Here is a 6,089-nt window from a genome sequence, read left to right on the forward strand (position 1 = left end):
TTTTATTTATCCCCTTGATATAGTATCTTTCTTTCACATGTACTAGGTCCTATAGGAGTCTCTCCTCTCTTTTTATTTTGTAATTATTTCAAATTTAACAAAAAGTTGGAAAAAGCAGTGCTAAGAATCCAAGTCACCTTCACTCTGGTTCCACAGTTTTTCAATGTCTTCTGCTTTACTTACTAGCTCTTTTTCTTATTAAGCACATTCATTCAAGCATGCCCTTCATCTTTTTTTAAAACTATTTGAGGGCAAGTTGTAGCAATGTTGCCCATTATTAAAATGCTCCAGTGTTTATTTTCCCCACTCTCCTGCCAAGGGCACTCTCCTGCCAAGTTCCGTTACAGCCATGTAAATTGGGAAGTCAGTGTTATTCTGATACCACCATACAACTCACACCCCTGACACAATCATTCAGCCCATATCCCTGATGTCACTGTGCAACCCACAAACTTCATCAGACTGACCCAGCCATGTCCATGTCCCCCAGTCCAGGAGCATACATTGCTGTCATATTTCTTCTGTTTTCTCCAATGTGGAAGAGTTCCTCAATCCTTTGTTCCACAGGGACTATGGGGAGACCCCTCACCCTGGGTCTCATCACCAGACGTGGGCCTCAAACTCTTGGCAGGAACATCTCATAAGTGAAGCTGTGCTTTTCATGGCACATGGAGGCAGGAAGCATGCTAGAGCTGCCTGTCCTAAACTGGGAGCTGCTAACTTGGACAACTGGGCTATTCGTGTCTGTTCTTTTGTATTTGGTTGGTGTCTGAGGATCAAGGCCCTGAGACTGTCAATCCCCTGCCCACCATCAGATCTCCACTCCGCAATTTCATCATCCTTTGATGAACCCTGCATTGATTAACCAACACTAAGCTTGTTGCCAAATGGTGATTTCTATTTCCATCCTTTTCTTTACATTTACTAATTGGCCTTCTACTAAGAAGAAAAGTATTCTCTTCTCCCTCATTTATTTATCTATTTAGAGTCTATTTTTTCCATGGGATATAATTTCTATCATTATATGTTAATACTTAGGTTGTCCCAGATTTGGCCATTCTGGGTCCCTTCAAGGTCATTCTGTCTCATTGTCATATATTCCCAACATCCTCTAAACATTTTCTCTTTTCCTGGCACAAAAATGATGTTTCAGGCTTATCTTGTACTTTTCTCTTTTCTTCTGCCTCAGCTCTGGAATCACCCATTTCTCCAAAGAACCTTAGATAACTTTCAGTGAAGAAGGGTATTTATCTGTAAACTAAGATTGGGTGGTTGTTTTGCAAATCACTATGAAATGCCCTTTCCCCTAAGCCCTTTTGGTAAACAAAGCTCAGTCCCTTTCTATCTCTTTGTCTTAAACTATGAGTCAAACACTATTTCTAATTCCAGTTCCTAATACAGGGTCCTCTCTAGCCTTCCCCTCTTCATAGTTTGTGTATTCCTTCCAGCAGTAAAAGTTTCCTAGCATCATCATAGATTTCTTCTTTGCTCAGCCCCCTGGGTGGAGCCAATCTCCTAATCACTAGCTGATTCTTCACTGGGCCCTCAGCCTCACCACTTTGACCTTTGGCCATGCCACCACCTCCTACGGAAGGAAAAAGAAAAGAAAAAGAGGAGTAGAATAGGAGGCTCCAAAACTTTGTTTTCCCAATCTAGTTTATGAAGCACCAGACTTTGCATGAGGTTGTTATTAAAACAATGTTTCATTTGTTTGTGTTTTTAGTATTTACCTTGAGTCAAGTAATAGTCTAAAGAGTTCAAACGAATTTAATTCTCACAAAACCATTCTAAATACTGTCATTTTCCCCATGTTCTAGATTTAAAAACAAAAAATAAATTAAAAAACAAACAAACAAAAACAGACTCCAGAGAGCATCAGTGTTGTCCAAGGACATCTAGCTGGGTACTGGTGAGTGGTTGGGCACTGCTAGAGTGGCACCAGGGCTTGCTATTCCTGACAGTTGCTATGTTGCTGTCTGGCTGTTAGTGACTTGAAAGGAGCTCTCAGCTCCCCAGGCCTCTTCCATTTGCAGAGGACACAGATTTGTTCATAAAATAGCACAGAGATTTCAAAAAAAGTGAAATAGCTTGGTTGGACTCATCTTCCTGCAGGTAACAATGATAAAACCAGGACCAAATTTTAAAGCCATCTCTAAGGACTGAAGAGTGCCTACAGCAAGCAGTGACTAAGAAGGACATCTGCTCTTGTGACATGGACTGTGATGAATAAGTGGGAGTGCCTGGATTTTCTTTGGAGGACACTATCCAGTCTGGGAGGGGCACAGGCAGAAAGCAGCAGCCTTGCTAACTCGAGATGTAAGAGGTTAGAACCCGGGGCCGGCAGAGCAGCAAGAAGGGAGTCACAGAAAGGGTGAGCAAAATGAATAATCGACTTTTAAAAATCCCAATTTAAAAAGCATCAAAATACACCAGCCACTTAGGACTAAAGCCTACAACTGGAAACTATAAAGTATTACTTAAAGAAACTAAGGAAAATCTAAAGAAACAGAGAGATACAATGTTCAGAATTGGAAGACTCAGTACTGTTAAGAGATCCATCCCTGCGTCCCCACCCCATTAAACTAGAGATTTAACACAGTCTCAATCATAATAATGCTACAAAGTTCTGGAAAAGAACAGGGAAAGCTGTTTTTAAAATCAATATGGACATGTGAAGATCTAAAAAACCAATAATCTTGGGGAGAAACAGAAGATTTATCCCATTTGACTTTAAGATCCCTAAAACTACAGTAATGTGTACATTTATGGTATCAGCGAGGTGTGAAGAAACATCAATAGAAAGGAGTCAGAATTCAGAAATAGACCTAAACTTAGATAGCCAACTGATCTTTTACAAAGACAGGAAAACCATTCATTTGGAAAGAAACATTAACAACCAATGCAAATGACTGTAGAACTATATGAACAAGTGTTTTATCCCTGCCTCACACCACACAGAAACATTCATTTAAAATGTATCAAAGACCTAAAAGTAAATATTAAACCTATGAATCTTTTTTTAAAATATTTTTAGTTGTAGGTGTACACAATGCCTTTATTCTTATTTATTTTTATGTGGTGCTGAGGATCAAACCCAGTGCCTCACCTATGCTAGGTGAGCGCTCTACCACTGCTCCAAAACTATGACTCTTATAAAAGAAGACACAGTATATCTTCATGACCTGGAGGCAGGTGAAAATTTCTTAGGACGCAGAAAGCACTAACCATAAAAGGAATTTTTGATAAATTATAGATACCGAGACACTAATATGGAAATGATAACAGATCTGGAGAAGATATTAGTAAAACAGATCGTACAAAGTACTTTTAGCTAAAATGTGTAAAGATCTCCTAAAACTCAATCACAAAAACACAGAATAGAAAAAAAGGCAGAAGACTTGAACAGACACTTCACAAAGAAGGAGTGCGAATGGCCAATACACACGTAAAAATGTGATCAATGTCGTTAGCCATCGGAAGATGCAGATCAAGGCACAATAATATACTACTAGCCCTGCCCCTCAAGTGGTTCCCACACTGATGTGCTAATACATGCATGCTGTGCCTCAGTTTCCCTACTGAGATGACACATATTAGAAAGATTGACAGCACCCAATCTTGGAGAAGGTGCAGGGTAACAGAAGCCTGGTGTCACAATGGAAACACAAAAGTGGAACAAACGTGGCAGTTTCTCGTAAGGCCACACATACACTGACCTAATAATTCTACTCCTTGGTGTCTATTCAAAGGCCATAACAGCATCTACACACAAAAATACTTGTAAATTAGTTTTCACAGCAACTTAATTCATAATGGTCAAAATTAGAAATAGCCCCTATTTCCAAGACTAGGGGGCTAAGTAAACATATTGTGCTTTCTTTATAAATTAGAACATCACCATTAATAAAAAGAAACACATCAATGATATATACAACAATGTGGGGGAATTTCAGATATTGTCCTCGGTGAAAAAAACTGGGCCAGACACAAAAGAATGGCACCTATGAAATGATCCCGCTTATGTGAAGTTCTGGAGGGGGTGGTTCCTGGGAGAGAGAGGTGGGAGTGAGCCACGAGGGATGACTGAGGAGAGAGAAGAGAGAACTTTCCAGGGATCTGGGAAACTGCCTTTCTTAATTGGTGTGTGGCTTTCACAGGTGCATTCATGTGTCAAAATCATACCGTTAAAATTTGTGCATTTTAATTTATATAAGTTTTACTTTAAAAAAAAGAACCACAAAATAAATTAATAGTTGAGTTACAGATGGAGAGTAGGGGGTGGCACAGATGAAGCAGGAGGGGCAGAATGTTGGTCATTGCTGAGGCTGGGTTGTGTGTACAAGGGAAGCTATTATGCTCCTCTGTTTACCTTACATATGTTAAAGATTTTCAATAATAAACAGCACAGGGGGGCCAGCCCTAAGGAAATTAGATATTAGCCTAATCGGTTTTAACTGGGGAGAGGGAATGCTCTCAGTTTAAACACCTGAAGTGGGAACTCCAGGTGGGGCTCAGGAGGGAAAAGGGGTTGGGTACCATATCATGAGGACCTTGTGGACAGAGTGGTACAGATGAGTGGTATAAGTGGGTGGAGAGTGACAAAACTGTCTACTTCACATCCTCTTACCCACAGCCCTCTCCCAGTGGGAACCCTAGGTCAGAGCCCTCTTCCACATCCTGAGACTCAATTGATTCCCATGCTGATTTGTTACAACTGAATACATGTGCATGCTGTGCCTCAGTTTCCCCAGCTCTCTCACAGAGCAGTAGTCAACTTCTCTGCAGTAGTCAACTTTCTGAGGGAAAAGGAAGGTTTTAGGCTGAGGGTCTTCTAGCATCCTGGTAGGAGTTAGCTGGACCCAGACATGTGTGTGCTCGGGCAGATGAACAACTGGAAAAGATGTCATATCTTGTTCTGTATGTTCCAATTAAGAGATTAGGTGCATCCGGCTAACTGGAACCGAGTCCGGCGAGGGATGATGAGGTTAAGAAATACACAGGACACCAAGGTTCTTCATCCAGGAGTCTCTCTTTATTACTAACATCCTCCCCTTATATCCCCCAAGCAGCAGGAGTGGAAAATTACTCAGAAAAGGGAGGGAGAGGGGAGAAATTCGGCTACGACATCTGCCATTGTTAGACACTGAAACTTCTCTTATCAGGGAGTCCACCAGAGCAGAAAAAGGTCAAGACGTTCCTGGCGTTCCTGTGGAACACATATGTCTCAGGCAGACAAGCAGGAAAACCGCAAGCATGCTTTCATGGCCTAGTGAGCTGGCCACTTTGACATGCATTACAAAGAACTGGGCACTGGGCCTCAGGGGCCTGGGAAAGGCCTGCTACCTGGGGGCTGGGCCTCAGGGGCCTGGGAAAGGCCTGCTACCAGCAGCAGCATTTCATTTACTAAATTAGAGAACTTCTTGGGAGGCATGGTAAAAAAAATAACAACAACAAAAAATCATGAAATCTAAATAATAAACTGCCTCTGCTCTTCCTGGTCAGAACAGCAACTGCCTGGGCATTGATCCATCTCTCACATTGCCAAGCCATCCAACAGGATAGGTCAGTGCCTGCGGGCTTCTAAGTTTGCATCTGAGCCATCTCTCTGCTGTCAAGAGTGGGCTCCAATCACCCATTATGTGTGGAACCACATGAGAGGCTTGAGCAAAAATGTTGCAAAAGTGATGTCAGAACAAGGCAAGGCCTCAGAGGTTCACATTCAGGCAGCCAGCTGCCCAAGTGGCCCTCGTGTCAATCCAGCTCTGGCTCTGGCCAGGAAGCTAGAACATCAGGCTGTGGGTAAGTGGCCCAGTTAACTAGAGGCCACCTTGTCATATCTTCATTTCCTATGACCATACTTCTTGTGTAGGGACTGTGTCACTTGCTCCCTTGAGGTGAGTCTTGTCCTTCTGTATTGTCCTCTCCATCATCCCAGTGAATCAGCTTGGCCTAGTAGAAATCTAGAGTCTAGCAGGCCAGGGTACAAAAATCCCAGCCTAATACCATGGCTTGTGTGACCTACATCAATTTCCTCTCTGTCATACAAGGACAGTGACACCTGCTTGTTTCCCCATGTTGTACAGATTCAG

This window comes from Urocitellus parryii, chromosome Y (assembly GCF_045843805.1).
Source record: "Urocitellus parryii isolate mUroPar1 chromosome Y, mUroPar1.hap1, whole genome shotgun sequence".
In the NCBI taxonomy this organism is placed as follows: Eukaryota; Metazoa; Chordata; class Mammalia; order Rodentia; family Sciuridae; genus Urocitellus; species Urocitellus parryii.